Below are 8,482 nucleotides of genomic sequence, written 5' to 3' on the forward strand. Positions count from 1 at the left end.
CCAGCCAAAGGTTGCCATTTGCGTGCAACAAGACCAGGACCGCCAGAACGATAGGATGGATGTCATCGCCGAGCCCACCACGATGTCACGATCAGAAGCTTTGCAGGCAAATACCACCTTTCATGAGGATCTTATGTACTTCTTGTCCCATTTCAAATTTGGCCGTTGTGGGATCCCTTCCCCCTAAGTTTTGGAGGAAGAGGACCAAGGACACTATAAATATAGCCTAGCCACTACCGTAGAGGGGGGGGGGGGTCGGAGAGCAATTGGGTGATCAGCTTATCATACCACCAAGAGCTCATCACAAGGACAAGCCTCCTGATGCTGTTCTTCCACTTGTACTAGTTCATCTTCAGCCCCCCGTGAGGCTAATCCACCACAAAGCAGGAGTAGGGTTTTACACCGGAAGGTGGCCCGACCCTGGGTAAACTGCCATGTCTTTTCTCCTTCTTGTTCATCGAGCTAGGTCATGAGAGCAGCGGATCGATCAGCTTGACAGGTTGAGTTCTTCGCACATGGCCCTGAGTCAAACCTTTCTTGGGTCTGCGGAGCTCGGAATCCGACATTTGGTGTGCTAGGTAGGGGGCATGTCGAAGCCTCTCTTCCGTTAGTTGTTTCACCCCCACTTCGTTGTTCTCATGGCGGACGCTCGTAGATTTTGTGCCGAGCGCCAGGCAGCCCTCGCCGCGCGAGTCGCTCAGACGGCGCCCGTGGGCAACGGTGCTTCTCGCTGCTCCCTATCGCCCGTGGCTAACGCTGCCACTAGCCTTGCAGCCCATGAGCAGAAGGATTCATTGCTGCCACCGTCCGTGTGACATGAAAGCTGCACCGCCACTCCATCGCCGACTACAGCCGCTGCTTCGTCCTCCCATGCCTGCCGCGGGCCGACGACCACGTAGTCGGCGCTTCTCATGGCACGTGAGCTTCCGCGCTACCGTTTGGCCGATGACCTCAACGAGAATTGGCTGGACTGCATCGCCGAGCTCGTCAACGCTGCTAGAGAGGCTCCTGCGCTGTCCTATTTGCTGCCCCCCATAGCCCCAGGGGGCGACGTAGCCCACGGCGCGCCTCCTCCTCCTCTCTAGCAAGATGTCGTCCCCGAGCCAACGTGCGAGGCCACCCAACGTGACCGGCAATGGAGGGTGCCCGCACAAGATGAAGAAAGCTGCCGGGTCGTGCAGCGGCCTCAGGGAGAGGCGTGTCTGCTCCCATATCCTCCTGCACCTCCGCGTCAAGACCGCATGCAGCCCGAGGTGGTTGCGCGCGGGCGTGAAGACCTGGCTCCCCTATGAGACGAGCCCCCGTGGCCACGACAGGATGTCCGGCATTCACACCAGAGCTTTTCCGCGTTTTCTGGCTCGACAAGTTCAAGCCGGATCTACCTCCGCGCTACGATGGCACCCCCAACCCGGGTGTGTTCCTTCAGCTCTACGAGCTGAGCATTGAGGCGGCAAGTGGAGATGAGAAGTACATGTCAAACTGGTTCCTCATGGCTCTCAAGGGTGGTGCACACTCGTGGCTCCTGAACCTCCCAGTGGGGTCGATCTCCTCCTAGGACAAGCTGCGAGAGTGCTTCATCGCTAACTTCCAAGGCACCTGCGATCGCGCTCCTGCGGCTGGGGACCTGCGGTGCATCAAGAAACAACCAGGAGAGACCTTGCATAAGTACATCCAGCACTTCACCAACATTTGGCTCAAGATCCCCAAAGTGTTGGACGAGGCCATTATCTCAGCATCCACTGATGGCACCCGGGACATCAAGATGAAGGAGGAGCTCTCCATTCATGAGGACCTATGCTCAGCTCTGGAGATGTCCAACATGGCGACCCAGTGCGCGAGGGCGAAAGAAGGCCGTCTCTCACTCCTCGAGCTGCCAGAAGCTGATCCTGAAGAAAAGAAGGCCAAGGAGAAGGAAGTGAAGCACAAGGGCACGACGGTGCTCGTGGACGAGCCTAACATGAAGCACGGCTGTGATCACCCTGACTCCTCCAAAGGCAACCGCCCATTTTGCGTCTTCTACAACGTGCACAGCCATAGCACCAACGACTTCCAAGAGCTCAGCGCTATCCGGGACGGGTGCCTCGGGCCACCCTGAGCGTAACGACCGTGGCTACAGCCGTGGAGGAGGTCACGACAGAGGCCGCTGGGATGGTCGTGGTTCCCGTCATGGTTGGCGCGATCAACCTCATGAAGACCACTGGCAGGACTAGCCTTCCAATGGTCTATGGCGGGACCAGCCTCGCAAGGACCGCCCTCAGGGCAATGCTGGCCTTCCTCCGCTGCCACCGCCACCAACAAGGAATGACGACCACCGCCAGGAGGATGGGGCTAGGGGCTTCCAAGAGCCTCGCGCTATCGCCTGCATCCTGGAGGGTGCTCAGGCCCCAGCCTCCCATCGCATCCTCAAGCAGTTCCCTCATGATGTGAACGCGGCCCTCCCCAAGCTCGAGGTGTCGGTCCGCTCAGATGGTCCAAGTACGCCATCACTTTCGACTCTTCGGACCAGCTCAAGTGCTCGGCCGCTTCAGGCGTGCTCCCCATGCTCTGCTCGCCTACCATTAGCAACTTTCTTGTCACCAAGACACTTGTCGATGGCGGCACTGGGCTTAATGTCCTCTCCGTCGAGACATTTGATAGGCTCCAGGTGCCATATGACCAGCTTTAGCCCACCAAGCAGATTTGTCTCCCCGTCACCTTCGGCAAGCGCGACAACTACCGCACCGAGCTCATCGACTTCGACGTCGCTCACATTCGTCTGCCGTACAACGCCATCCTCGAGTACCTAGCCCACGCCAAGTTCATGGCAGCAATGCACTACGGCTACAACGTCCTCAAGATGCTAGGGAGCGGCGGAATCATCAGGTCACCTGTGATGAGAAAGACACGGTGTGCTCCCTCGAGCGCGCCTACCAGGCCGTAGTGGTCGAGGACTCGGATGGCGAGGGAGTCACCCTTCCCCCCAAGGTTGCCCCCAAGAAGATGAAGCAGCTCCTCCTCAAGGGCACTAAGGAGGCTAGGATGCCTGATGATCGTGACTCGGGCCCCTCGCCCTCTGCTGGGGCGCCTTTCCCTCTCGCATAGGAAGGTGCGCCCAGCGCCCCCTCTGGTTGGGCTCGCGGGCTCTTCTCTGGAAGGCCTCTGACCTGGTCAACATCATGAGGGAGGCGTTCAGGTACCATGTGGAGGCGTGCTTCAATGCGCGCTTCCAGGAGCAAGGCATAGGGCGTGAGGCACCAAGCACGCAAAGTTCATGACCAGGGCAATCAAAGATCTTCAGGAGGCACGGGCCATGCGAGGCTAGCGACGACTCGCATCACTCAATGCAGCTGCTGCTCAGGATGCAAGCGGCGAGCTACGTGTCTGCGTAAACATCCCGGGCCTCAATAGAGCTTCTTCTCAGGAGCTCTTCTGGCCGTTCAGCATCGACCAGTGTGGAGGCCACCACCACAGCTACGTCTGCATGCCATTCATCCTACCGAGCGCGGTTGCCTCACTTTAGCGATGCATGCGTGGTGTCCGGCGTCTCGTGAAGCCAGGCGCCAGGCAGTCCTGACGGAGAAGGAGTCAGAGCCTCCTGGGCCCCCCGAGCCTCAGGAGCCTGCTGGCTCATGAGGAGCAAGTTCTGTGGCGTGCATCTTCAGCTACTTCAACACTTCTACCCCGACGGTGCCAGATGGCCTTTTAGTTCGTTCAGTTGAGGGTGCCCCTCGGGCTGCATTATCCTCAAGATGTGTGGGTCCGCCCTGCAGCATGTATCGTTTTGCACATCTAGCAGAACTGATTTCGCCCCTTTTATGAGCCGCCTTGTATTATTACCTACCTGACCGGTGCTTAGCCACCATGAACGTCGTGCGCCCTTTCGAAACCGCCCGCGACCGCCTCATGCTTAAGGACTGGCACGGCGTCTGTGCTCAGGTCCGTCCCTGCAGTGTCGCTAAACCCAAGTGGCCGAGCTCTATCTTGTGGGCCAGCCTCGTGTACGTCACCTCCCATGGCCCTTGGTGCCTTGTTCTCGCATGAGCTAATTGCGAGTGGATAAGTTAGGGGGTGCGGCACGGTGCCTCGTCACCACAGGAGTCGCGTGCCGGTTGTCTCTCTTTAGGATCGATGCATGAGAAGTCTGGGCATGGCGTCTGTGCTCGGGTATGTCCCTGCAGTGTCGACAAATCTAGCGGCTGAGCTCTGTCTGGCGGTCCGACCCCATTCATGTCACCTCATGGGGTCGCTGGTGTTTGGCCTTCCTATGCAATATCCTCCAGAGATTCACTCGGCACAGGTGACCTAACCATCTCGCAGGATTCCAACTTGCATCCTTACCAAAAATTCAGGCGCAACCCGCCTTGAGGTAGGGCCTCGTGAGTCCCGCACTAGCCCGCGGGTGCCCATATACACCTCCTCTAGTCCTGCTATGCAAGCCACGTGCCAGGACAGGGCTGTACACGCCCCGGGGCCTCCCCTCAGAGGGAGCCCCTCCCATGCGCCAGTGGAAGGCCGATGCTCTGCACTAGCGGAGGACACGATCGAGGAGCAACTATGCCCATGCAAGATTGGAAGCGTCATGCTCCGCACTGATGATAAACAACTGAGGGCACCTTAGTGCTGCACTAACCTCAGGAGAGCCCCAGGGCTCGTCCTCTGGCCCCACTGTCGGTGTCAAAACCGGCGGATCTCGGGTAGGGGGTCCCGAACTGTGTATCTAAGGCTAATGGTAACAGGAGGCGGGGGACACGATGTTTACCCAGGTTCGGGCCCTCTTATTGGAGGTAATACCCTACTTCCTGCTTGATTGATCTTGGTGATATGAGTATTACAAGAGTTGATCTACCACGAGATCGTACAGGCTAACCCTAGAAGCTAGCCTATAATTATGATTGTTGTTGTCCTACGGACTAAGCCCTCCGGTTTATATAGACACCGGAGGGGGCTAGGGTTACACAGAGTCAGTTACAGAGACGGAGATCTACATATCCAAATTGCCAAGCTTGCCTTCCATGCAAAGGAGAGACCCATCCGGACACGGGACGAAGTCTTCAATCGTGTATCTTCATAGTCGAACAGTCCGGCCAAAGTATATAGTACGGCTGTCCGAGGACCCCTTAATCCAGGACTCCCTCAGTAGCCCCTCAACCAGGCTTCAATGATGATGAGCCTGGCGCGTAGATTGTCTTCGACATTGCAAGGCAGGTTCTTCTCCAAAATCCCTGAGTACCTGTTGTAACGAGCAGTGTCCGGCTTCCCATTAATGTTGCACTCCTCGGCTTCTGTGCTTTAATAATTGCCATCTCCACGTGTTGAGCGAATGCGAGAAGTCAGGGCATTTTTACATTTGCCACCCTGACCATGTAAGTAAATCGTCTATTTAAAGAGACGGGGATCCTCAGATCCAAACCACACCCTCCTCCCCCAGCGAGTATCCATCAGAGCGCGCCCAGAAGAAACCATCCCATCATGGACGGCCGTCGCGGCTCCTCCTCTCCCTCCCGTAGCGCTAAGACAGGCGATTGGGAGAAGTGTTCTGTTCCCCATAGCTGATTGGTGGAGTTGCAGACCAAGGGGTTTCTCCCGCTTGCGTACATGGTCCCCGTTTGAGCCGGACTAGCCACTTATAATGGCGGGGTGCAAGCAGAGAGTTTGCCCAACCCGTCCAAGGGGGAGCGGGTATGCCTTGTCCCTTACTTGCTGAGGGGACTTGGATTTCCAATCCATCCGTTCCTCCGTGGGCTCCTGGAGTTCTATGGCCTCTAGCTATTTCTGGGTTGTGAAGCTCATTTCGAGCTATGGAAGAGGCTATTCTACCTCGTACCCTGCACTCAGGAGGGGTCGATATATCAAGTGGGTGGAGCCGAAATATGGTGCATCGCTGGGACTAGATACCTATCCGGTACTCCGAAGAAGACATCCGAAGACTGGCCTTCGGAGTGGTTTTATATGGAGGACATCCCCCTTCCGGACCCTATTCGGATGGTCCTTCCTGAGTTTGTAAATGTCTCGTTGAAGAAACGCCAAAGCTGGCGCCCTCGGAGCCCCTAGGAGGAAGATAACAAAGAAGTCCCTTTCATGATGGACAGGATAAAGATGTTGGCCAAATCAGGGCTGACCATAATTGAGGTTCTGTCAATATGTATAATACGGGGAGTGCAGCCACTTCAATATCGGGGGAAACCCATGTGGCACTTTAATGGAGAAGATGATGCCACCCGCTGCGGCCGCAAAGGTCCGGACTCCGCCGCCGCTCTAGCAAAAATACTGTCCGATTTGTACAAAGGAGAAGAAGAGGAGTTCATTCGTATCAAGCCACAGGATGGATTCTCCATGTACAACCCCCCAAGCTGGGTGAGCTGCTATCTTTTATTCCAGTCTTTAGCACGAAAAGCTATGAGGGAGGTTCACAGCCCATCTCCACAGCCAGAGGACCCCGACCGGGCCCTCGACCCCGGACTTAAAGAAGATCCAGACACATTTGTGGAGCTCGTCGACAGGACATTTTAACAGTTAAGCTGTGATGGTGCTTTGGTGGCCATGATAGCTGATTATCCTGGCCTACTCCCTGTATCACATGTAAGTAAAACCGGAGTCCCAACTTGCAAGAAGGATCCCCTCTCTGCGCCTTACCCACCGCTCATGTATTGCGTTCTACAGGGAAGGCCATCAGGACACCACGCCGAACCTGCAGTGACTCGTCAACAAGGGGCACCGATGGATTGGTTATCGAAGTATGGAGGGAACATTGAATGCGCCAGTAAGTCGATTTTGCTTACCACGCCAGAAGGAAGAAGGATCAAGTATGTATCCCGGCATGTGCCGAAGAGGACTCAAGTAAATTCCTTATTAGGAGTTGTACAGGAGGAAGTACCAGTGGTGAAGGATTTTCCTGACGTATTTCCGGAGGAGTTGCCAGGCATGCCACCGGATAGGGACATTGAGTTTTTGATTGAGCTTTTGCCAGGCACAGGGCCAATATCAAAGAGACCGTACAGGATGCCCGCAAAAGATTTGGAGGAAATTAAGAAGCAAATTAAGGAGTTACTGGATAAAGGCTATATTCGCCCAAGTTCTTCACCTTGGGGATCGCCAGTGCTTCTAGTGGAGAAGAAGGATGGATCATTAAGGATGGTTGTTGATTATCGAGGATTGAATGAAGTGACAATCAAGAACAAGTACCCACTACCAATGATCAATGACTTGTTTGACCAATTACAGGGAGCTAAGGTATTTTCCAAGATCGATCTGCGATCAGGATACCACCAGTTGAAGATTCGAGAGCAGGATATACCTAAGACGGCTTATAGCACTAGGTACGGGCTGTATGAGTATACCGTTATGTCATTTGGTCTGACTAACGCACCTGCCTATTTCATGAACATGATGAACAAGGTGTTTATGGAGTTTCTGGATAAGTTCATCGTGGTGTTCATTGATGGTCTACTCGAAGAATGAAGAAGAGCATAAGGAGCATTTGTGTTTGGTACTCGAGAAGCTCAGAGAACATCAGTTATACGCCAAGTTCAGCAAATGTGAGTTCTGGTTAAAGGAAGTTGGATTTCTCGGACATGTGATATCTGGAGAAGGAATAGTGGTAGACCCCACCAGAGTTGTCACCGTGACAAACTGGGAAGCCCCAACAACAGTTGGAGAGATCCAGAGTTTTCTTGGACTAGCAGGATACTACCGGAGGTTCATTGAGAATTTCTGGAAGATTGCGAAGCCCATGACGGAATTGTTGAAGAAGGACACCAAGTTTAAATGGACTGAGGAATGTGAGGCTAGTTTCCAGGAGTTGAAGAAACGTTTGGTTACATCGCCAGTTTTGATTCTGCCCGATCAACGCAAGTATTATGAAGTATATTGCGACGCTTCTCGTCGGGGACTTGGAGCAGTGCTTATGCAGGAGGGAAGAGTTGTTTCATATGCCTCACGACATCTTAAGCCCCATGAATTGAATTATGCTACACATGATTTGGAGTTAGCAGCCTTAGTGCATGCACTAAAGACATGGAGACATTTTCTCATCGGGAACCATTGTGAGGTGTACACGGATCACAAGAGTTTGAAGTACATCTTCACGCAGAAGGAGTTGAATCTCAGGCAAAGGAGATGGTTGGAGCTCATCAAGGATTATGATATGAGATTGCATTATCACCCCGGAAAGGCTAACGTAGTAGCTGATGCGTTGAGCCGCAAAAGCCATGTCAATACACTCATGACCGGAGAGTTACCCAAGGAGTTAGCCGAGGACCTTCACAAGCTATGTTTGGAGATAGTTCCGAGAGGCTATGTAGCATCATTGGAGATACAGTCTACCTTGATGGATAAGATCAGAGAAGCTCAGAAGACTGACAAGGAGGTTGCTGAAATAAAGGAGAAAATGAGCAAAGGAAAATCTAAAGGATTTCACGAGGATGAGCACGATACCCTATGGTTTGAGGACCGCGTTTATGTGCCTAATGACCCGGAGATCAGGGAGTTGATTCTGCAAGAGGCC

The sequence above is a fragment of the Triticum dicoccoides genome, chromosome 7B (genome assembly GCF_002162155.2).
Source record: "Triticum dicoccoides isolate Atlit2015 ecotype Zavitan chromosome 7B, WEW_v2.0, whole genome shotgun sequence".
Taxonomy (NCBI): Eukaryota; Viridiplantae; Streptophyta; class Magnoliopsida; order Poales; family Poaceae; genus Triticum; species Triticum dicoccoides.